Below are 26147 nucleotides of genomic sequence, written 5' to 3' on the forward strand. Positions count from 1 at the left end.
TGGCATGCACATTTTTAGGTTTGGGCTTATGAGGCCTCTAAAAGCTTTCCCAAAAGAGTAAACTTTTTTTTCATTATTTATTTATTTATTGAAAAAAAATTCTGCCTCCTCCCCACCTCCCATTTCCCTCCCCCTCCTCCCCCTCCTCCCACTCCTCTCCCCCTCTCCCCACTCCACTCCCCCTCCCTCTCGAGTCTGAAGAGCAGTCCAGATTCCCTGTCCTGTGGGAAGTCCAAGGTCCTCCCCCCTCCATCCAGGTCCAGGAAGGTGAGCTTCCAAACAGGCTAGGCTCCCACAAAGCCAGTTCATGTAGTAGGATCGAAACCTGGTGCCATTGTCCTTGGCTTCTCATCAGCCTTCATTGTCCACCATGTTCAGAGAGTCCGATCTCATCCCATGCTTATTCAGTCCCAGTCCAGCTGGCCTTGGTGAGCTCCCAGTAGATCAGCTCCACTGTCACAGTGGGTGGGTGCCCCCCTCGCGGTCCTGACTTCCTTGCTCATGTTCTCCCTTAACCATAAAAATATCAGGTGTGTAGCTATTTTTACTGTATCAGATAAAGCCACTAGTTTGTGGCCTCGGACTCTAAGAACGCTACTTGGATGCTTTCCAGGAGATAACAAAAACCCTTTTTGACTTAATCCGTTAGTTTCTAACTCATCGAGTTTGGCTGTGTACAGTTTCCTCCTGTGTCTATGGAGTAGCACCCCCTCCTGGCTCGGCCCCTTCCCATTTCACCCCAGACTTTTCTCTTCTGCTCAATAGGATCTCCTCTTCGCCTTCCAGCCCCCTTCCTCTGCAGTCTTCCGGCTCAGTCCATCCCTGTGTACTTCCCAGTTTACCTTAGGCTATGCCTAGTGGTTTGCTCATCTCCACGAAGTCCCAGTTCTCAAACGTGACCCCTGCTGGCCTCTCACTTCTCCGATACACAGTCTGACTGAGCCATCTACCCACCACAGTCGCGCCTGATTTAAGAAGTTCCTTTGCTGAAGACATAAGCCTTTTTTAAAATCCAATCATATTCACGAAGCCTCTGAAGCTCCTACTATATAGCCTACAAAGAGGCAGTTGGAGGCCATGTCCTCCTGGAGGATGCAGGTCCTACATGGCAGAGCTATTGGGTTTCCCTCTTCCCCACTAGAATGCAGGGATTTTGAACCCAACCTCTGTGTCCTTAAACACAGTAGGGCTAGGCACGTGTTTGTTAAACTCAAGTGTAAAGTTATCTGGAACCTTCGCGATGACGTCAGTTTTAGCCTTATCTGGAGAGTAACCGCTCTGGAGTGTTTACACGGACAGAATGGGAGCCTTCTTATTCCCTCTCGAAGACTCTCTCATTCTCGACGGCGTTTCCGGTAGTTATGCTGTGCGTTTTCACGTTTGTTTCTTGTCCCCATACAAGTGACAAGTGACAAGTAGGCTGTTTAGTAGAAAGAGAGCCACCCACGCCTGGGGCAGACAGACAGTCGCTGCCACACCCTCAGACCCATTCACCCTGTGGTTAGGGAACGGGAGCCGCCTGCGCTAATCAGCCTGCGCCATTGGCCTTTATCCACTGCAAGAGCCGCTTGAACAAAGACTTTGATCTGTTTTCTTCAGAACCCCCAGCCAACAGCCTTATCCCTAATGTCCACGACAACCTTAAGCACACGAGGCACAAATAACGTAGCCCTGGCACTTCACTTCCGCAACAGCGCGTAGGTCGCCCCGCAGCGTCCAAGCTCGCGGGGTTACACCAAAGAGTTTTCCACTGTGCGTCAATCAGCAGCTGACACACAGGATCGCTAGTGTCCTGTCTGTCCCTCACGTCGCCCCACTCCACCCCCTCACCCCAGTCATCCGTGAACACCTCGCTGTCTCCACGCCAGTTTTCACACAACTACCAGCAATGGACAGCAGGAAGCGAAGACCGGAGAGCGCTCCCACACCCTTCATGTTTCGGCAAAGATTGCAGGACTTAGGTGGGGAGAAAGACCAGTGCACTGAGCTCGGAATCCAGATTTCTGGATTTTGAGAGAAAGACATTATTAGAAGGCAGATTACAGTTGTCACGTGTCCGGGTCCGGTGCCAGCCAGGACCCATAAATTATTTCTTCGGACCAGAGAGGAGACATAGGATTAAAGACACAACTTACATGACTTTATCGGGAGGGAGATTTTTAGTGATCCCTCATGAAATCCTGAGTTCTTTCTGCTCTGTATGTTAGCTCTGTCCGGTAGGCTAAATTAGCATCTCTATTTAGCATCCTCCAAATTCCGAAGAAAGGAGCAGAACAACATCCTAACCCTTTGTTAGGGATGGCGACAGGGTCACCATACCATGTAGAAATATGGGCCTACAGTCACAAGCCTTGAAAAGGAGCCTATGAGTGTGGTAGTTGCGAGGAGAGATGTAGGGATAAGTCCCGCCCCTTAGGGGGCGTGTTCGCCTCGGGCTAATGTCTGCCTATTGGTCTCCGCGGGAACGGTGGTTCTGTAAGTCTATTTCTACATTAAAACTATATATATTCTTACAAACTGTCTGCATTCGTTTACGCCGCTACAAGAGCTCAACACAGCAGGATAAACCAGGCCGGATCCCCTCAGGGATTGCGCTAGGCTTTCATTCAGATGAATTCACTCTGGGGAATCTTCCGAACTTTTCCTTTCACATGTGTGTCCCTTCCCTTCCCTGCTCCCTGGCCTTCCCTGTTGATGCAGCTGAGGTGTTCTCACGGAAGGCCTTCTGAAGCTTCCCCTGGGCTGTCAACCCTGCCACCCACACACCTTCAGAAACCATGTGGAGCTTCCTCTCTACTCAATGACACGTGCATGGACCACACTGCCCACTCTATCTCCCAAGCAGATGGTGCCTCAAATAACCTCACGGCACTATTAAGACCGACTAGGAGCAAGGCCTCGGGAACACCCTGGCAGGGCTGTGTAAGTAGGCTTTGGCGATAGGGCTCTGGGCTGTCTTAAACCAGGAATGATTATGATTGGTAAGAATAGCTATCACTCTTTAAGTTCCGCAGGCACCGGCTGCTTTTTTTTAATGTTTATTTATTTATTATGTATACAATATTCTGTCTGTGTGTATGCCTGCAGGCCAGAAGAGGGCACCAGACCTCATTACAGATGGTTGTGAGCCACCATGTGGTTGCTGGGAATTGAACTCAGGATCTTTGGAAGAACAGGCAATGCTCTTAACCATTGAGCCATCTCTCCAACCCCTAAAATGTGTAGCCCAGGCTGGCCTCGAACTCGTGATCCTCCTGCCTCTGCCTCCTTCAGCAAATCCTACCAATGTGCGCCACCACAACCGGCAGGCACCAGCTGCTTTATCTATAAGATATGGATGTCAGGTAGCAGGCACTGGTTTTTTATGTGTTAGAGCTAAGCCGTCCTGGATGCTTTTCATCCCTAAATCTTCAGTAGCTTAGCGGTTGATACTTCAGCACCAAACGCCTGAGGAAACCATGGGAAAGACAGATTAAGCAACCTGTGGAGCTCTTTGGCTGCTCAGAACAACTCTGCTTTGACAGTCACTTCACAGGTGAGGAAACAGAGGTAAGAAGATACAAGCTAACAACGGCTAACAATAGGGATCTTCCTCCCATCCGTAGGACCCCCACGGCCTTGTCTTTCAGTTCCTGAGTTCTGTCCCTCCAGAACCCTGGGTAGCTGTGTGACCTTGAAGAGGAGGCAAAGCTTTCTACCATAGCTACCACGAGTCTACCCCAACCTTCACCCTACCCTGGGAGTATTCAGTCCTCTCATCTGAAAGCTCTCCTATGGATCCTTCTGGGTGAGCAGGGTGGGGGTAGCTGGGGTGCTCAACAGAGTGGTAATAAAGTTGTTATGCCCAGATCATGGAGCCCCCCAAAAACCAACCAGGAGACCAAATTTTATATGTAAAGGAAAGAGCCTTTATTCTTACACAAGTTTGCAAACTCGGACTCTCCGTGTGTCTGATGTATTGGGGTGATCGGAGAGCCCCCGAGCTCAGCTGGGGTTGGGTTTCTATAGTAGCATAGGTGGGGGGGGGTTCTAAGGATCAGGACCTCTAATTGGCTGGCATTTGTCCAGGGGTGTCCTGGTGAAAGGCGATGGGTGTGTGCTGGCAGGTGATCCTATCTACAATGACTAGAACATTAGGAATTTCCATCGGATGGTCTGTTCCTGGGCGGAGCATGGGGGGTCTCGGTTTGTGGTCTTTCTCAAAATCAGGTATTGTCTAGGGTAAACTACTGAGACTCGGACCTCTATTGAGCTTGTCCTGGCTGAGTCCTACAAAAGTAATCCCTTATAATGCTCCACGGTTTCATCTGCTTAGAACGCCACGTCTGTTACAAACGGGAACATAGGGCCCTGGACTGTAGTGGGTGGGGGATTTTCAGTCTTCCACTTGAGGGCAGCAGCTTCCTGTGCCGAGCATCCTAAGGCTGCTCATCAAAGGGATTTTCTGGTGGTAATTTCAGGGCAGGGAGACAGATACCTCAGAGCTCGTCCATCTCTGTTGCTTCTCCTGCTGATGTGTGAGGTCTGGAAACAGTGTATCGAGCATTCTTCTCTTGTTAGGCTTCAAGATGTGATCTTTAAAATAAACCACAGAACGAAATAAAACCTCACATTTACTGCCTGGAATTTACTGGATTTCAATTTTCTCTCTTTTGGTCATTAAATATCTCATGCATCACATGGATAAAGGAATCCAAGTCAGAACTCATGAAGGTGTGTGGGTGACTCTCGTTAAAACTCCTTCCCAGCTGCTAGATAGGCCACGTCCTGCAGGTGACAGACCGTTCACGGCCCCTGTTTCTTGACCAGTGCCAGAAAAATTCAGTTTTGAAAAAAATCTAGCACCTTTCGTCTGTCGGCGGATGAACTTTTCTCCAATTTCCTACGTGAAAAAGACAAAGATCCTCGTGATCAGAAAAACAAAATATAAAACAAATAGGGTTACGTTCGTAAGGTTGGAAGGTGGAATGCTAATTGCCTTGAATTTTTGGACACCACCCAAGAAACTCAGCCCAAAGGGATCTGACAATTGTCAAGGGCAACCCATCGTATCATAAGTGAACTGAATTACAATAAATACTGATATATGACCCGCCTTTTTATATCATATATAATATATATTCTATTATAAAGAAGATATAGCTTTCTTGTAAAATTCTTTTTAGTCAAGAATTCCCTTTGCTACCATGGTGACCTTATAGTTCAAAATGCTGGGGATTTTCTTTTCTTTCTTTTTTCTCCAGCCAACTTTGGATATATTCTGCCAGTTTTTTCCTGAGACTCCACTGGCTGACATCTGCATAGTCATTTGCATAATGTTATTCCCGATAAAGCCCTGGTTCTCTGAAGAGGAAAATTAGCAATTATTATTTTATCACCGAAGGAATGATAGCACAGGATGTCAGCTACCAACCTCATTTCAAAACTTCTGAAAGAGGCCGTAAAAAAAAATAATAATAATACGAAGGCATGTAGGATTAAAGAATTGCCATCCCGTCACGTGACGCGGACTTCTCTGGCGGTGATTAAAGGTGTTCGGCGGTGAGGAGAGGAGGGACCAGGTTGTCAGTTGCCGGCGAGGGAAGAAACAGAGGCGAATTATCCCAAGCAAACCGTTTAATGGGGCTTTGTCAGCGTGGCAGGCTGCGACGCTGGGTGACAGCTGGTGCTTAAGAGTCTCGTTATTAAGGCGACATAATTTTGTCCATCTGCGAGCTCAGAAAAAAAAGGGGGGGCAGTAATGGTTCACGCTAGCCTGGAGTCACGTGGGGCTCTCATTACAACATTCTCCCATCGAAAGACACCATACAGATCTCTTCTATACACACCCCTACGTGGACCTGTATTTTGTTTGACGCTGAAGAAAGATCTTTATAATTTCACGCCCCTTTTGGATGAGTCCACAGCTCCAAATGGCCATTACGGAAATCCTTTCCTATTCCTGAAAGAGAAGCGCCCAGCTGCGCCTCCTCCCCAGGGGCAGGTGACAGCCGTCAAGACACGTCATTAGCAGGTTGTTGCAGAGGACTGGTCAGGGAGAGGGCGGCCAGCAACTGCGGAGCCAGATTGTCTCACACGTCCGAAGTATCAATGATCTCGGCCTTCCTGGTGGGTTGAAAGGCCAAAGGTCACCAACGCTGATTTGCTCACGGGGTAAAACTCTTTAACGAGAGGACCCTTAGGATATATTTAAATTTTGTCTTTTACCTGAGTAATGGAGCTTTTAGATAATAAGAAAAAGAAGAAATAAGGTAACTCTACTACCCAGAGATAAACAATAATATTCTAAAAGAGACATCTTTTTATTCTATATGATATTTATTTGCTGAGTGTTTGCCATTATGCATATTCAAAATCGGTTTATAACCTGACTTTTCTACACAGTAATATCCTGGTAATACATTTTCCTTGTTTCTCAATATTTGAAACTCATTATTTTTAATGACTGTCTAATATTTCAATTATAATGACCTTTCCCTAATTTAACCAGTTTCCCAGCGTGTGCTTTTAGAATTTTGGGGGATTTTTAGGTATTTATTCAGCTTTTCTAGACATAAAAAGAAACATCAGGAAACCTCATTTGCATTGATTTCTAGGATCAAGAATTTTCTGATGCTTTTCAGTGAATTTATATTAATCATACGGTGTCTGTTCATATTTCACAAGTTGCCAGACAAACAGACAGGAAGACAGCCCACAGGGTGTTCTGGGCAGAGTCAGAGGCCCTCAGCCCATAGGTGAGAAAGATTTGGTTGTAGCACTGGTCTAAAGAAGACATTCTGTGTGTAGATGCAGAGGTAGGGAACAACTCCTCAGCTTTTAAAGCTACAGTGATCTTGGCCCTCTAAAGGGCGGGCATGGGTGTGTTGGCAGTGATCTGCCCACGCGTCATGTAACATTTAAGAAAATGGGCGATCGTGGAGATTGTCCTATGAAAGGAAATAAGCCACCCCCAGAAAGACAAATGTCCTCGTGAGGGTTGCTGGCCAGGTGGCTTTTAAGCCTTTGGAACTGTTTTGTTGGTGGAGCTAGGAAAGGCTCGGATGCTCTACGAGCCTAATGGGCCACCCTAGAGGGAGCATAAAATAGAACGGTGCTGGAATTATAAACCGCTGACAATGAAGGGCCCGCCCGTGAGGTTTCGGAAGGGAGTAAGTACTCTCCTGAGGACTGAGATAATGCCATTCGTGTAGTATATTAGCCAAGAATCTGGCGATTTCTGCCTGTCCCGCAAGCTTGACTGGGGTTAAATCTGAAGGTGATAGGCTGATGTGTTTGGCAGAGAAACATTTTAAAACAAGATGGTAGTCAGGCTGGTGCTGAAGCAGCAGCTGTAGGTAATAAAGAGATGGGTACCGTTGTAGAGAAACTCCCTGCGCTTAGAAACAGCGGTTTAAAAGGGTATTCTGAAGGCAAAACTCTATCCCTCAGAAGAGGCTCTACTTTGTGAAGGTCCATGTTCATTGAAAGGAAAACAGCCTGAGATAAAGGGGTTCTCTTCTCCTTAAACTGCTCAAGTGTTTCCCCCAGGTCAGCATAGAGAAGCTGATTTAGTAGTGGTCCACGGGGGCTGAGCTTGCATCTTCACCAAGGGGGGTTGGACTTGCATCTTCACCAAGGGGGCTGAGTTTGCTTCTTCACCAAGGTGGCTGGGCTTGCATCTTCACCAAGGTGGCTGGGCTTGCATCTTCACCAAGAGGGACTGGACTTGCATCTTCACCAAGGGGGCTGGGCTTGCATCTCACAAAGTGGGGCTGGGCTTGCATCTTCACCAAGAGGGGCTGGCCTTGCATCTTTACCAAGAGAGGCTAGGCTTGCATCTTTACCAAGTGGGGCTGGGCTTGCATCTCACAAAGTGGGGCTGGGCTTGCATCTTCACCAAGTGGGGCTGGGCTTGCATCTCACAAAGTGGGGCTGGGCTTGTATCTTCACCAAGTGGGGCTGGGCTTGCAATTCACCAAGAGGGCTGGCCTTGCATCTTGACCAAGAGAGGCTGGGCTTGCCTCTTTACCAAGAGGGGCTGGGCTTGCATCTTGACCAAGAGAGGCTGGGCTTGCATCTTGACCAAGAGGGGCTGGGCTTGCATTTTGACCAAGAGGGGCTGGGCTTGCATTTTGACCAAGAGGGGCTGGACTTGGCAGTGTTTAAGCACCATCTATGTGGTATCATGGAGGAAACAGTATCACGGAGAGCTTAGAGAGCAGCTCAAGCCAGAAGCAGTGTGGCAAGTCTGGCATCCCTGTGGAGATGCTCTGAGAGATCAGTGTATGAAGCTGCCCTTCTTCCTCACCGCATTCCGTTCTGTCTACTCCACCTACCTAAATGCTGCCCTATCAAAAGGCCAAGGCAGTTTCTCTATTCAACCAATGAAAGCAACACAGAAACAAAAAGACCTCCTACACCAAACTTCCCTCTGACCGCCTGAACAGCACCTTCTGGTCCTTGGAACGCTAGTTAGCAGGAAGTGAGCTTCCTGGTTGGTACCAAGTCAGTTCGTCCTGTGCTGTGACCAATGTGTGTGTTATCTTCCGCCATAGGGTCTTATCACCAAGCCCTAGTGGGCAAGAGCAGTAAGCAATGGTCTGTATTGTTTTGGGGGGAGTCTTTGGGACAACCTGGGACTAAACTTAAAGAGAAATATCGCATACCTTGTTCTGGGCTTTTTATTTAGCAACTTATGGCTTCTGGGAGGAGCATAAACCCTGTGTAAGTTAGTTTGGTTATACACCAATTAAACTCTTTATATGAATATATATATATATATACATATATACATATAGATGCATATACACTATAAAATAGTAAGTTTCTATACAGCTTTATCAAATATCCTTAGTGGTAGCTATTCCCTCCCCCATCCTCACCTCTGCCTACTCTCCCCTTCTTCTCCCGACTTAAACCTCTCTCCCCATTACACTTCTTCCTCGCCATGTAATAACAAAGTTATTTTTAAGAGAAATTAGCCTTTTAGATGGAGTATATTTTTCAAAACATGAAAATGCTGATGTAGACACACGTAAAAGCACACAAGCCAAGCTCCGCATCGTCGGTTTCTCTTTCATTGCACGGTGCACCAGTGCCGGCTGCTACCTCCTCCCCGAGGATTGTAATGGTCACATTCAAACACAGCTTTGCATCCTCAGGGAACTCGGTGACAGTTGCTTGCAGAGCTAGGTTTCTCCGACCTGATGCAAATGTCACAGCCCATGCTTCCTCTTCCCCACACTGAGCCAGACGTGGGATTCAGCCACTTTTCCTTTTCTCAAACATTGCAACACCGGCCTGCGAGACAGGGCAACAGAGATCCGGGATGAGGAAAGAAGGACACGCATCCATAACTCTGATTGAAATGAAGATGCTTTTGAAATCCCTTTGATTGCGCTGTGGTAGGACATCTTCCAGATTTGCTGCAGGCAGTTTCTTCCTGTCACACGCTCCGGTCATTTTCATTCTCTCTCTTCCTGAAGTCGCAGGGTTGCAAGTCACTGTTTCCTGCAAGACTGGCAAACAGCTTTGCTAGCCTGCACCCATCCCTAGCCATCATTCCTGTTTATATAAGGGGGTGGGGGCTAATTCTTGTAAATTTCAGATGCTTCCTGGGGCCTTGTCAATTTCTTTTACTTCCTGGGTCTTTTGGAGTCTCTTCCCAGGAAGAGATGTTTGAAGGAAATGGCTACACGACACTGACTTTTTTTCTTTTTTTTTTTTTTTGGATTTTCGAGACGGTTTCTCCGTAGCCTTTGGTTCCTGTCCTGGAACTAGCTCTTGTACACCAGGCTGGCCTCGAACTCACAGAGATCCGCCTGCCTCTGCCTCCCGAGTGCTGGGATTAAAGGCATGCGCCACCACTGCCCGGCTGACACTGACTATCTTTTAAAATCCTCACAGAAGATCTACCAAAGGCCAAAATTTGGGAAATCAAGTTAATACGTTTTCCTCTCTTGTCTCTTTTAAGTTTCTCTTTCAGATCATGGGTATTAATTCCATTAAAGCCTCAGCAGCTAGTGGTCTGACCTTAAGCCAGTTAATATCCCAGTAAACCTACGACTGATAATTCTGCTGTCAAGAGTTGGAAAGGGAATGCAGGGGAGATGGTCAATAAACATGGACGATTATAACATGTGCCATCACTGCTAAGGATTATGTAGAGAACATGGCCACAGAGACACAAGCTCACGTCTACCATAGTCTTTCCTTAAGCATAAAGCAGAGGTGGAAATGACCGTTACATAGAGTTCAGTCATCTTAATATTAATACTTAGAGTCTAAGTATTTAAGCATGAAGCCCAACAGGCAGAAGTTTAGTTTTACGAAGTGCCGGAATAAAAGGTTGATTCAAAGTACTTGTACAATTCAAAAAAGTAAATCTTTTTCTTGGGTAGCTAGTACTTCCTTTTGTTAAGTTTTAAATCCCTGGCTACAGGGAATCTGCCGCCACTGATGTAATAAGTCAACCAAACCGAATTAATAAATAATAAATGATTTATTAATAAATAATAATTCTGAGCAAAGCATTCCTGGGTGGCGCCATGAGAAGCTGAGACGATCACGAGGGGAATCCACGAGGTGGGGGCTTTTTAATGCCCTCTGGGGGTGGAGCCGCCAATGGCAGGCTTTTTGAGGGGATGGGGTTGAATCTGGACTGAAGCAACTCCAGGGGAGGGGGCTAGGGGTGGAGCTTCCACCCAAACACCTTTCTTGGGTCAAGAACAACAGAGTAACAGATGCAGTTCAGACCTCTGAGCTCCCCTCGCCTCTGTGGGATACTGTACCAAGCCGTGAAGCTTACTCCACAAGGGGGAGTCAGGCTCATGTTTAATTTCCTTCTGGAAACCAGAGAGGAACAAAACAAGACTCTGCTCCAGAACTTCCTGAAATTCCCCCAAGACACTTTAGGGTTAGTCTTTTCAAACCAAAGAAGCCCTTTTTCAAGACTGTTTTCAACAGATCCAAACCTGTTTCCCAAGTCAACCTTTTTAAGAAAGGCCACACCCGTCTCCCCAGTGAAGACTTTGCTCCTCCAGTTAGTCCTTGTCCCAGGGACGTCTCTCTCCGCTGGCCACCCAGTCCCTGTTTTCTCCTTTGCGACTAGTTCTCCAGATCTTTTCTTCAAAGACCCCCAGAACCCAAGCAGCCTCACCAGCTATGCTTTCTGCTAGACATCCAACAGTCTTTGGGACTCCTGGCTGGGGAGGAGATTCTGATCTCAGGTGATGAGGAGAATCCCCCAGAAGAGAGCTGTAAAAGCAGCTGAGGTTCAGACCACAGATTTTACCTGCTTCCCAAGTGACAATGACTTACGCCGTTTCTGTCTGCCAGTGTCGGCCTCCACAACAGGGCAGTTAATCTGCAGTGACCAAGAAGCCTTGCCATGCATGCTCCTGCAGCGGAGACCAACCACACGAGAGAGCCATTATGGCCCTGCCCTCAGAAGGAGCCTTCCACACTCAGCCACTTCCTTTCTGTGGGACTTTGTCTGGGGATTTGCCATTCGTTGGGAAGACAGGCGTGTTCTGTCTCTGGGATTGAATTTAGGGCTTCGTGCATGCTAGGCAAGGTCTCTACCCAGCCGTGCATAGAGACGCTAACCGTTTGTAGAGTATCGTAAGAATTAAATGAGATTAGATGCATTAGGGATATTCTGATTATGCCCTAAGGAATCTTGAGGGCCTAGGAGATGTAGCTAAGAAACCAGCATAGCAACAAGGGAGCAGGGGACAGCAATGAATTACTTCTACCTTCACACACACACACACACAGAGAGAAAGACAGACAGACAGACAGACACAGAAACACACACACAGAGACACACACACACAGAGACAGACACACACACACACACGGACACACAGAGAGAGACAGAGAGACAGACAGACACACACACAAAGACAGACACACAGACATAGAGAGAGACAGACACACACAGAGAGAGACACAGAGAGAGAGAGAGAGAGACAGACAGACAGACAGACAGACAGACAGACAGACAGACAGACACAGACACACAGGAATCAGCAGGCTTGACCCTTTATGGATAAGAACCTTCCTCTGCTTTCACACATGCCCCTCTGCCAATGCTCTCTAGAACAGGGTTTCTAGTCTTTGACTGCATGCAGCCAGCTTCAAGCTCTTCCACAGAGCTGCTCTGGGGTTCGACTCCCTGACTTGACACACCATCTAACCAGACAACACAGATCGCTTCTATTTGAATTATCAATATTACATGAGTCTATGTAACAGGGGGAGGGCGGGGAGGCCAGACCCCTTCAGACCATCCAGGCAGCCCTGGCAGAGGGCATCTGGAAACACTCAGACAAGCAGTACTGGGGAGGCACGGTGCCCAGGAGACAAGAGGTCTGTGAGCAGGAACTGGGTGGGGCCGGGGCTGACTCTGGCCAGTCAACTCCCTAGCACGGGGCTCAAAACCCTCTAGCACTTAACTGCTTGCCAGTCGCCCAAAACTGCTTTCTATCTTAGCTTCTGTCAGCTCTCACCAGAAGGAAACTGTTAGACTTGAGCCAGACCATGGTGGCGGCGGGACAGAGGGCAGCTGCCACCCACAGGCGGTCCTGCCAACGACAGGGCGGTGGGAAGGACTCAGGCTGCTGTGCCCTGTGAACAACAAAGGACAATTGATAGGCACACGTGCCACACATTCCTGAGTGGATCTAGAAAAAGCTACTTAGTATACGGTAAAAACGTCCCCTATTCCGTGTGTTCCGCGCGCGCGCGCGCGCGTGTGTGTGTGTGTGCGTGTGTGTGTGTGATGTATATGTAGGTGTACACACGCCCCCTTGCACATGAAGGCCAGAGGTCAACTTCAGGTGTCATTCTTTTTTAAAAATATTTATTTATTTATTATGTATACAATATTCTGTCTGTGTGTATGCCTGCAATCCAGAAGATGGCACCAGACCCCATTACAGATGGTTGTGAGCCACCATGTGGTTGCTGAGAATTGAACTCAGGACCTTTGGAAGAGCAGGCAATGCTCTTAACCTCTGAGCCATCTCTCCAGCCCCCAGGTGTCATTCTTTAAGCCCAGAATCTTATGCCATTATTTGAATCCCTCACTGCTGGTCATTGTGGTTGCTGGGACATCCTTCTTTCAAGGCAAGTGCTGTTGTGAGCCTGATCCCTGTGATCCCTGAGCACATATGCAGGAGATGCGGGAGTGTCCCTGCTATGCAGCCTTAAAGTGGGACTTCCGAGCTACGGGGGCTCCTGTTCCAGGGCGCTGCATGCTCGTTCATCTCCAATCCTGTTCCCGCCGTCACTGGTCACTGGGGAGCTCTTGCTTCTACCCTCCCCTTGGCAAACTTCGCTGTTATCTCTCCACTCCTCCGTCGAAGGGGTATGAACTTTTCATCCTCAGGTAGCAAGACAGGGCTGACAGGCACGAGGCGGTTCTGGGATTCTGCTTGCTTTTTTCTGTACTGGGCACTCACTTCCGACGCTGTCATTTCTGGAGCACACAGGCAATGAGAGCCATTCATTTCCTAGCATAATGTCCTCTATGGAACAGGTAGCTAAGCATCTGCTAAACAAATGAAGGGTTTTCAAGCCATCCAAGAATATTACTTAACACGGTAACAGTCAATGGCATAACTGTTCCTGACTTCATAAACTTTATGAAGGTCAAACACTTTGCCCTAGGCTACACAGTTGCAAAGTGAAGAGACCTGGAAACATCCCGGCCATTCATGTTACCCAATTCCCACCCATCATTCAACACCCTGCTTTTCCTCAAAACTCAGCCAAAAGACAGACCGAACAATACAAGATGGTCTGAGGACCACCGATGCTTTGGACCACGCTTCGTGGTAACTTAGTCGCCTCGTCTTGATTAAAATCGCTCAAGCAAATGCAAGCATCTCTCAATGTTGCCTTTGGAAAGCATCAAAAGCATCAATTTAGAGCCCTTGTATCAGGAAAAATATTCCCACTTAGAGCAAAAGCTGCGGCCAGCTGTTGCCGCTTCCTGCTCAGTTTCCTCTATACCCATAGTTCACGGAGTCTCAGGAACTCACGCTCCAGCTGCCATGTTGCAATTCTTCTTGATTAGCAAAACCATCTGAGACTCACTAGTGCAAAACAGGATTCTGGGGGGCTGGAGAGATGGCTCAGAGGTTAAGAGCACTGCCTGTTCTTCCAAAGGTCCTGAGTTCAATTCCCAGCAACCACATGGTGGCTCACAACCATCTGTAATGAGGTCTGGTGTCCTCTTCTGGCCTTCAGACAGAATATTGTATACATAATAAATAAATAAATATAAAAAAAAACCAGGATTCTGACTCGGTCTCTCTCCCAAGTCAGATCCACCACAGCCTCCCCAGTCCCACGGGTTGCAGCTCCAATCCTTCCGCATGCCCAACAGAAAACTCTGGAGTCATCCCGCCAGAACTCTCTCCTTCCCGGTTCACATTCCTCACTCCGCAAAGCATGTAAAGGGGGACAGAGTGCATGCTACGACCACAGACTGCGTAGTGAGGCAACAGCCATAGGGCCCTGGGCTGGTCAGGGTACTGGTGACAGAAGGCAGGCCAGAATAATGCCTGAGTCCTAACACTCACCAAAGACTTCCAGCATCTGTTTGCGATACAGAAGTCAGACTGGTCCTCTTAAAAAAGAACCTCACTGCTGGCCTTCTTTCCTGGGCCAGCAGGTCCTGTTCAGGAAGTCGTTTCTTGTGCCTAGAACGTCAAGGTTTTTTCCTTATTCGTGACCTACTCGGAGTTGTTTTGCGCAGCGGAGGGAGAGATAAGGATCTAGTTTGGGGGCGGGCAATTTGCAGGATTGCTTAGCTCCCTGGAACCCACCTGCACCCCTCTCTCCACACACAGCAACCGACAATAATACCCTATCAGCCCCTGTGTGGACAAACACGTGCTGGGACACGTCCTAGAGTTAACAGGCAGTGGGCCAATCCAGCCTGAACTGGTTTTACACGCAGGTGCTCCAGGGCAAACTGTCCTTCGAGTGAACTTTGAGGGGAAAACCCTTACCATGCCGATGCACGTCTGGGCATGCATGTGTGACTGAAATCAGATAAATCCTGGGAGACGTGAGCAGCGAACAAAGGCTTAGGTAATGCAAAAGTCTGTCAATCAAAACAGCAAAGCGGGCGCTGCCTAGCAACGCCCGGGACAGTCATCAGCTGGTGTGTCAAGAGCCCACTGTTCTCTGGCAAACCGTCTTACCCTATACTTTTGCTTTGCTTCTGAAGACACCTCCTGGCTGCTTTGCTATTTATGTCTACTTTCTTCAGGTCTTTGAAAAACACAGTGAGGAACGCCCAGTCCAGACAGAGGCCGAGGGTAGTAATTTCCTTCCTCTACATGTGGATATCCGATTTTCCCAGCCCCGTTTGTCAAAGGACTGTCCTTTCTTCAGTGTGTCTTTTAGGGAGCTCTCTCAAAAACCCGGAGGCTGGAGCTCTGTGAGTTTACATCTAGAACTATTTTGTGTCATTGATCTACCTGTCTGATAAAACACACACACACACACACACACACACACACACACACAACAAGTACCATACTGTTTTCATGACTGTGCCTCCATAATATAACTTGAAATTACATGTGGTGATATTTCTAGCTTTTTTGTTACTCCCTCCATCCCAGGATTGTTTTGGCTTGAGTTTTGGTTTTTGTTTTTCCAAGTGAATTTTTAATATATGTTTAGGCCAAGCTTAGAGGCACATGCCTTTAATCCCAGACCTCAAGAAGTAGAGGTAGGTGGATCTCTGTGAGTCTGAGGCTAGTTTGGTCTACGTAATGTGTTCTAAGACAACCAGGACTACAAAGATAGGCCCTATCTCAAAGGAAATAAATAAATAATAAAACGATATTTTTCTATTTTTGTCGAGAATGGCGTAAATTGGAGATTATGCTTTATCTATAAATTGCTTGTTTTTTTCTTTTTAAAGCCATTTTCACTATACGAATTCTTCATTATAAGACAACCTTCCATCTTCCCTTCTAGTGTCTTCTTCCATTTGGTTTTGTTTTTTAAGTTTTGATTGTAGAGATCTTTCATTAGATTTTTTGATTAGATTCCAAGTTTTTTTTTGTTTGTTTGTCTGGATTTGGGTTAGGCAGCTGTGACTGAATGGGAGCATCTCCCCGCTTTCCTGCTCAGCCCCCCCTTTTTATTGGCATCTAGGAGGCTGCCGATTTTGTATGCTGATTTCGTATCCCACCGCTTTGTGTGTATACCAGGTCTAGGAGTTTTCTAATAAATTCTTTAGAGTCTCCTACCTGCAAAATCATAACATCTACAAATAGAGGTAATTGGACTTACCTAAATAAGAAAAGCCTTATTTATAGTACTTTGTTTCTCAAGGATAATGACCGACAAATGGGAGCTCATAAAATCTAAATGCTTCTGTGCAGCAAACAGTGATCATGTCAAGAGACAGCCTACAGGACGGGAGCCGTGTTTTGCAGAGAATTGATGTCTACACTACACAAAGGACAAGGTAAGAGAGAAGACTGAGCCACACGTAAAACAACCCGATCAATAGTGAGCTGGTGAAGTGAACAGTTTACAAAACAGGGAAGGCAAATAGCCAGCAAGCATATGAGTAAAAACGCCAGCTGCACTAAACTATCAGGGAAATGCAAACTGAGATCCCCTTGAAGCTCTATCTTACTCCGTCCGAGTGACAGTCATTGGGAAAGCCATGGATGCTGGCAAGGGCACAGAGAAAGGACCACCCCTGACAGATGCTAGTGGGAACGAAAACGGATCCAACCTCTACGGAAACCAGCAGGGAGGTTTCTTTAAAAACTACAACCCACTTCCGTATAACCTATACACCACTCCTGGGATTTATCCCCAAACCTCTAAGCCAACAGATCACACCGACATTTGCACACCAATGCTTACTGCATCAGTGTATATAGCGACTAAGTTATGGAAGCAGTCTAGGTGTCCAGCAGCTGAGCAATGACTACAGAAAATGCAGTAAAGATGCTCGATGAGATTCGTCCCCAGCCACAAGGAAGCACGGAATTAGGCCATTTGTAGGAAAATGGTGGAACCGAAGCAGACGGAGCCAGCCGCAGCGAGGTAAATCTCACATGATCTTTCTCATTTGTGGTTCTTCGGTTTTGTATGAAATCATTTAGGTTTATATCAGGTAGAGGTGAAGTGGTCTACAGGGGGTGGGGGGGAAGGGGGCTCACCAGAGGAGGGCTGAGACAAAAAGACAGGAAGGAGAACAGGGCTGGCTGTATACCGGGCATATATCCTCAGTGCACAGTGTGGGATTCACGTCCCCCGTTCCCCACTCAGAAGGTCTCCGTGGTGACCTGTCCCCCTTTCACCCAGGCTTGACCATGTACAAACACTAATATGGATTCCTCTCTCCACCAGCAGCCAGAGCCTGTCCTCGCTAGGCCAGGGGATGCAGGGACACGCGTCCTCAGTACGCAGCTGCTCTATCCTCTGTAGCTTTTCCTGTTGAAGATCTGGCATTGGCACACAGTTCCTAGGCTGTGGAAGAGAATCATGCGCTCTTCGGCAGGTTTTTCAATTGAAAATAACCGAAGCTTCTGGATTGGAGGGTGGGGCAGGGAGCGCAGAGTTCTTCTGTCGGAGGAGTCAGGACTTGGCAGTTCTGTTTACGGTTTGAGTACGGATGAGGTAAGGGAGGTGGGTAACAGTGAGGGGTACATACAGACCTGCAGGGATGGCTACCGGGCTTCTGTGTAGCACAGTTTAAAATGGGTCTCAATAATAAAAACCCGGAGTCAGATGTTAGGGGCTGAGAGGCTCCCTTAAAGGTGTGTGCCACCACTGCCTGGTCTCTATGGCTAACTAGTGGCTTAGCTCCGCACTCTGGTCTTTAGGAAGCTTTATTTGTTAGATTACAAACAAAATATCACTACACTTCCGCCTGGCCCGAAGAAGACTGGGAAGAGCATCCCTCTGCCTGACTTCTACTGTACAGCTAAATGGCGGGAACATGGCGTCACTCACGGCACCAGAGCAGTAGCTAAGGGCAACTTCTTGATCCCCAGCCGGATCTGGTATGGACATTTAGAACCTCAACGGCCAGAGGGTAAATCTTCCCACCTCAAATACATCAATCAAGAAAATCCGTCATAGGCACACCTGAGATGCTTGGGTGTTAGTTGATTGCAGATGTAGTCAAATTGACAACCAGGATTCGCTACCATCTGACCAATTGTAGGACCATTCTATGACCCTGATTCCCTTTCCCTCCAGGCATTAGTAGCCTGCCATTCCCCAGCCTTAACACCAAGGTCAGTGCTTGCTCCCAAGATTTTGAAGGAAGGAGCAAATAAGAAATCACTTGAGTTTCATTAAATTATTAGAAAGTATTGAGTGTGCTAGAATAGGAGATTCTCTTACACTCGCCCACCAGAGAACGTTTGTTATCAGCATGAGACAATAGCAGTCGTGTGAATGAGGCCCCTTCTTCAGTAGGACAGTAGAGGCACTCCTAAAAACAATACTCAAGGTCTAGAAATTGTCCTAGAAACACATAGCAAATGAAGAAAGTCTCTACAAGAAAAATCTATCCACAATTGATTTTAAGGAGAAAGCAGTTCGGCAACATTTGAGTCATGACCACCTCTCCTCTCCCTTATATCCCTTTCCTTGCCCACAGATATGACAAAGACTAAGATCTCTCTCCTGCCAAATTCCAGCCAAGGGTTACCATTCACTGCTCGAAGCATTCCTTATTCCTTCTAACTCTGGAAGAGACAATTTTCCCACTGAGTGGACCCCATTCACAGCACTCGCACTTTGCCCTAGGTAGGCAAGGCCATGAATCCTGAACCCTGAGCCATCACCCTGACTCAGTGACAGAGCAGAAGTCCCACCCTAAGAAAAGCAAGGCAAGAGCAAGACAATTACCCTACCTAGCAGAGACCACTTAGGAGTTTTTCACCAGAGCGAGCTGGATCCCATCTGAAGACAGCGCTTAAAAGCTAGACTAGACCATGGGCTACCTCCTTCACCAAGTCTCGGTGAAAGCTAAGAAAAGTTCTCCAGGGGGTTTTAACAACACTACAAAAATTCCCTCCTAAGAATTGTCTGGATTCAGACTGTTGAACAATTTGTGTGCTAAGGCATTTTCATAATAGACTAGAGCAATCAGTGAGTACTTAGTGAGCCCAACCACTGAGTGTAATATCAATTGAGAGAGCAAACTGAGGGACTGGGACAGAAAGTCAGAGAGTCGGAGAGTTCTTGGGAAACAGTTGCTACCCCAGGGAGGTTGCACGCACACTCATGTGTACAACTCTGAGGAAGACCACCTCACGAATCAGTCTGTCTGAGGAATTAGACAAACGGGCAAGCTCCAGAAATGAGGACAGGGAATCAATATCCGGACTTGCTACAAACCTCATCAATATTTCAGCAAAAAACTTTCAAAGGTGACGGTCAGTGTGTAGCGGAGGTGCGGGCTAGGCAATGCGCACTTCTTTGGACCAGGTCCTAATGTTGGAATTTACATATAGACTTCAGAGCCACCATTTAGAACTCGTTCAAAGAACTAAAGGAAGGCATGCATACAGGGAGAATGGACAGTGTCCCCTTGCTCAGACTATCAGTAGAAAGAAGCTTTGTTTCCAAAAAGTCAGTGAAATCCCAGTATTAAAAAGCACAATAAATGAACAAAAATCCACTAGAGAGGCTCAGTGGATTTGAGGTGGCGGAAGAAAGAATCAGAAAACCTGAGGAAAGGGGAAACAATCTTTACAGCCCCCACATATGTATGATGGGTACTAACCCTCCCTACACACCAAAACAAAAACCAAACAGAAGATGACAGAAAACAGTTTGAAGAATTTGTTGGTGAGATTTTCTTTCTTTCTTTCTTTCTTTCTTTCTTTCTTTCTTTCTTTCTTTCTTCTTTTCTTTTTTGTTGTGTTTTGTTTTGTTTTTAAACAAGGTTTCTCTGTGTAGCTCTGGCTGTCTTGGAACTCATTCTAGAGACCAGGCTGGCCTCGAACTCACAGAGCTCTGACTGCCTCTGCTCTCAAACATTAAGATTACAGGCGTGCGCCACCACACCTGAGGGATGAAATTTTTATAGTGTGACTGAAATTACCATAAACGTTATGACACCGCCATCCACGCACCACCGCTGTCACCGTCTCTTTCTTCGTTATCCTTGTCCTGTGCTGTCCCCAGACATTTACTTCTGAATTACCCGCTGTTTTTGTTTGTTTGTTTTTAATCAGCACAGCTTGGGTCCTCTGGTCCACACGGTTTCCTCCAACTGCTTACGTTGCCCATGCACTTCGAGTCTTTCTGCGCTTCTCTTCAAATATCCAAATTACAAGCATCAAACACCTACTCGTTGTACTAGGCGCCAGCGACACAAAGAGACGAGTGTGTCCCTCTGAGTCTATGCAGAAATACACCAGAGTCATGACTTTTGTGGGATATAAAGCTGCTGACTGAACTATCCGGAAGAAGAGAACCAACTGAGATGGTGCTGGGAAGGACTGCTGATCAAGGAGTCAGTCTGGCAAGTGGAAGCCTGTCAAAGGGTCTTCTAGGAAGAAAAAGGGTAGAGAAAAGGCCCTAAGCAGGATGTCCATGCTGGGCCGAGAGAGGAACAGGACTCAGTGGAGGGAGGGTAGTAAGCCTGAGAGAAGGGCAGAAAAGAGAGTTGCGGGGCTTCAGGCTGCCATCTTGGAGGACCATATTGGTGTCCCCTGTTTCTCCTTGGGATATCTAAGTCGGAGAGAATTATGCTCTGACCACTTATTAAACTGTCCAAATCCTGCCTTATCCTCAACCCAGCGGTTGCTCTGTCTGTCCAGTATAAGAAGAACTGTCTGTCTATCTATCTATCTATCTATCTATCTATCTATCTATCCATCTATCTATCATCTATCTATCATCTATCTATCTATCTATCTATCTATCTATCTATCTATCATCTATCTATCATCTATCTGAGACAGGGCGTTATATAGCTAGGTTAGCCAGTTGGTATGTAGGCTGACCTTAAAACTCCTGATCCTCCCCACTCCACCGTCATAAAGAGGCATATCTGATGTGGGAGTGTCATATATCAATCTGTTGATTTCATTGGTTAAGCAATAAAGAAACTGCTTGGCCCTCATAGGTTAAAACATAGGTGGGAGGAGTAAACAGAACAGAATGCTGGGAGGAAGAGGAAGTGAGCTCAGACTCGACAGCTCTCCTCTCGGGGGCAGACGCCTCAGAGAGATGCCATGCCCTGCTCCCGGGCAGACACACTCGATGAAGCTCTGACCCAGGATGGACGTAGGCTAGAATCTTCCCGGTAAGACCGGTGCTCACAGATTATTAGAGATGGGTTGATCGGGATATCAGAATTAGCCAGTAAGGGCTAGAGCTAAAGGACCAAGCAGTGTTTAAATGAATACAATTTGTGTGTTGTTATTTCCGGTAAAGCTAGCCAGTGGCGGGAGCTGGGTGGTGGAATGCAACCTGCAGCACCCCACTACACACATCCAGTTTAAGAAGGGTTTTTTTCTATGCAGCTGAGACTCCAAGACTGTGTTCATGAACCTGAGTACTACGTTAGCTACAGTTACAAGGCCACCCTTGGACGATCACATCATTGTCTCCGGATTAGAGTACCACATGGAGAATGAGACCCAAAATGTTAATTAATAGTGTCTATTTTCTCTAACATGTTTATTTCATACATTTTCTGCTCTCCCCTTTGCATGTAAAATGTCATTTAAACTGAACCATGTAGGAAGAAGCTGAGTCACAAAGTGGTGAAATAACTGGCCCACGGTTGCCCTAGTGATGATAAAACAAAGATTTTAGACTACTCCATTTCAGTTTTAAAGCCCAGACTTTTATTTATTTTAAGATAATTTCATGCATTGCACACTGGTCTTGAACTCACTATGCTGCTGGGAAACTCTGGTCCTCCTATCTCCACCTCCCTAGAGCTAGCTGCACAGGATGGCATCCCCATACCCCGTTTTGTGTTGGCAATCAAACCCAGGACTTCATTTATGTTAGGCAAAGACTCTGCTGGGCCACATCCCCAGGTCCAAAGCCCAGTCTCACAGGCAAGCGCTAACCTTGCTGCCTCTTCGGAGCTCCAGGTTTAACGTGAGTACCACGAGAAGGTAGCAAGAAAAGCAGGGGAAGCTTGCCAGGACGAGCCCTTCAATTCCTATGACCCGAGAGTATTTTGACAAGGTTGATAAATATGATTACCGCTGGCCACTTTGCCTTTCATGTTGAGTGTTGAGCATATGTAAAAGATGACCAGAAAATATAAAAAGTTAGTTGTGAGAGTTTTTATTTTATTTTATTTATTTATTTTTTTCTTTTTGTTTTTCGAGACAGGGTTTCTCTGTGGTTTTGGAGCCTGTCCTGGAACTAACTCTTGTAGACCAGGCTGGCCTCGAACTCCCAGAGATACGCCTGCCTCTGCCTCCCGAGTGCTGGGATTAAAGGCGTGCGCCACCACCGCCCGGCTGAGTTTTTATTTTAAAATCCACAAAAAATTCTTAATGTTTCTGTCTTATAAAAATAATAAATTGCAGGAGAGTTGAATAAAGAAAAAGGAGCAGGAGGAAGTAAAAGCAGCCTGAAAGCATCCACTTAGCTCCCTCGCGTCTTCCAGCAGACTCTTAGGAAAGTCAGCCTTGAGTGCTCAGGACCAAAGGAGGCTCACAGAACTTCTGAGCTGTAACATGATCACACAGCTTTAGGGCCAGCCAAGAAAGTGACTACATACTCAACTGGCCACAGGTCAGTGTTCCGCCTTTGATACGAGCGAGCTGGCTTCTCGGGGGTTGATTGCTATAAACCACTTGTTACAAGACTGAGCTTCTAAGTTAGGCAGTTGCTTGGTCAACTTGGTCAGCAGTTGCTAGGTTACATTCTGGTACATGAGGGCTGAAGTTTGGAGGCAAACTCAGGCTTCAGCGGAAGTGATCAATAAAGCATTAATACACATTTCTGAGCTTCTCAGAATATGCACGCCAGGGCCGTCCAGGTTTTATATCTGTCAATTCCGTGACAATGATGTTGTGTGTTTAGTGATACGCTCATTTAAAGGATTCGTATACCCTAGTTTAAAGGGTTGCTGTATGGCTTTGGCTGAGGTTTTAGGGGTCCCTCCCCACCCCCAATTGCTTTAGCTACCAAATATATCAGAGTCCCTGACAAGCCTGTGTTTCAAATTACCCAAAATAGATCGAGAAAAATCTCAAAGATCATTAGCTTTGATTTTTCAGGCGTTGGATCTGGGGGAGAGTTGGTCCTGAAGCAAGAGGGCTGGGTAAGATTTTTCAGGGGGAAAGACATCCACCCACACACCTACCACCCCTCACCCCCCACCCTCCACTCCCAGGACTTCAGACTCCAGACTGGGGTGTATCTGCTGGAAAGCCCCCAGTGCCTGAATCTTGATGGTTTTGATTAGTGGCTTTTCTGAGAAACGTCCCTCCCTCTGCCTGGCCAGCACGTGCAAGGTTGAGAAACCTTATTAAACGCCTTGCACAAAAGCCTCGCCCTCCACGGAGAATCTGCTTCTGGTGAGCGAGAGATTACACAGGGGTGATGTTGGCCAAAGGACCTACCAGCCCCAGGCTCTGCAGGGAGACTGACATCAAAAGGGAGACGCTCAATTAAGGAAGCAGCCTTTCCTGGTGGTGGCTAGGAATTTCATTTCCAGGGCAGGCTGCTCTGGCTGAAGATAAGAAGCCCTGGATAAGAGCCTGCTTGTGGCCTCAATGGCTTCCTTCCTGAGCAACGCGAGAAAGAGGGAAGAAAAAAAGATTAGCGCTGAGCGTCAGGCTCCGGTTTTGGTTTCCTTTCCGAAAACTCAACCTGTGCCTTGGTAAATGACAAAGAGCCTTTTAGCACCCGAGGCTGTTTGGATTTCTCCTCGTGGGCCTCCCTGCGTGGCTGTGTTTTATTTGTTAAGGTTTGTGGGGCGCTGCGCCCTTTTCTACAGAAGGCTTAATGGATCAACTCTGCAGTCAGTGATAATCAGATGCAAGACCTTAGCGCTTACGTGAATACGTGAATACTGTCGCTGGTTTTTATTGTCTTCTGTTCTTTTCTTATCCTCCCTACAATGGATTATTTTTAAGACGCAGAAACATTAAAACCCCGGGAAAGCCCATTACCCATTGTCGTTTTTTCACAGAATGAAAAGGAGAAAAAAAAAACCCCGCTGAAACCTACAATCATCCCCCCCCTTCCTCACCCTCCCTCTGCTGAGGGGGAGGGGCAGTAACCTCCATCCTCCCTTGGAAGGTTGGAGTGAGGGGTCCTTACCAGAGAGACGTGGGGGACTCCTCTTCTGAGGGCTTCTCTTTTGGGGCTGATGCAGGGCATCTCTTCTGTGCATGCTTGGAAACAGCATTGAACAATCCTGTTTGGAATAAAGTTGAAAATGGTTTCCAGAACACAAGTTAGCGTCAGTTGAAACTGAGAGTCAACCCAGTGGGTCGCAGGCCAGCCAGCGCCTCAGGAGTTAGGGGCCCACTTCCACCATGGAATTCCAGGCCAGCCAGCACCAGCCGGTGCATCTGGAGTTGTCTGTCCTTGTCCTGCCTCGGGCAGGATTCACACCGGTGATTCTCTCAAAGCGAAGAATCGTACTCTTATTTGCCATGGTTTAAAGTCACATGGACAGCCCCGCATTGCTTTCATTTTGCCCCAAGACTGCATCTTGTTCATTAAAGAAGAAAGCATGGACAACACCAGGTTCTAACATAGTGTGGACTCGGAACTAGAACATCTGTCTCCTTTACGGAAAGGACACATATGGGGAGGAAAGAGAATCAGGGTTGTCACGTCTAATCACGTTCCACAGTTGAAAGGTTTAAATATTATAGACTATAAAAGAGCTAAAACTTCAAAACGTTTTTACGTTGTCCAGACAGTCTCGAGCAGAATGAAAATCTATTCAGTTCAACAAATATTTATTGACTAGCTATGCTAGTGCTTCTAGGAATACGAATAAATTGAACAAATGCCAAGTTCGACATTTAGATTCAAACAACTTCATAAACCCCTAAAACAGGATACATGGATGGATTAATAATAGAATGAGAATTTAGAAATTGCGTTTCCGAAGCATCACTGACTTCCTCAAGTGTACAAGGTAGCAAAAAGCAACCTAGAAGCCCACGAACCCAGCCTTCATTTTACATCTGCCCACGTCCAACATGCAGGCATGATATTGCTCAATGAATGCCCGTCTGGCAGCCGATCATCATTCCAAGCTGGAGTCACAAAGACAATAGCACCTGGGGCACTCACTGCCAGCTGTTACGTCTACCTCCAGATCCCCGTCACCATGGCAAAAGTACCCAAACTGTCCCTGTTGTCCTAAACCTGGTGGTACCGTGGGTTCCAGGGCCAACAGAGCCCCAAAGATAATTCACGCATGCTGAGATCTCCCCCAATAGGAGTGCTCATTGCAAGAAACATCCATCTCACCTAAGTCTCAAGGACCTCTTACCACTTGGCAGAAAGGGAACAAAGACAGTGACCAATCAAAACACGATTTGATCAAGACTGCCTAGTTCTGTGTATTTCTTGGCCCCTGACTCAACTGCTCCTCTCGTTAAAACTAAAGCTCTTGTTGGTACCTGGGTCCACCGAACCTCTTTTCTCTGTTCCTCTTCCCAGCAAGCCACTTCGGCTATTCCTTCCTACTCTTGGCTACTATTATCTCTTTAACAGTGTAGTGGGATGGGTGGCTGAGCCTAGTCTTTTGGGATTACTAGAGCCAGAGCGTTTGCCCTGAAACTCTGGTAGCAAGTGGGAGCTTATGGGAAAAAGAGCCTTGAGCCAATATTGCAACCGAGAAGCAAAGAGTTTGAAAGGGCTTGTCTGCACCAGTCGGATACAGCATCTGAGGAGCAGGGGGCCTTGTCTCAGAATTGCCGCTCCGTGAAGAGCGCATCCGTGGTACAGTGGACATTCTAGGCAGAACTGTACAACACTCTACATTTTAATGCGGACTCTGACACGGTAGGATCCACGCAGAAATCACATGTGTGATTGAGGGGCTTGGGAAACATATGGAGAGGAACAGTGGAGGGAATAAACCATGTATAACCTCCAGATCTCATCGAGGCCAAGTGTGAAGTCTTGTGGACTAACACCCAATGGAA

The sequence above is a fragment of the Microtus pennsylvanicus genome, chromosome 22, assembly GCF_037038515.1.
Source record: "Microtus pennsylvanicus isolate mMicPen1 chromosome 22, mMicPen1.hap1, whole genome shotgun sequence".
Taxonomy (NCBI): Eukaryota; Metazoa; Chordata; class Mammalia; order Rodentia; family Cricetidae; genus Microtus; species Microtus pennsylvanicus.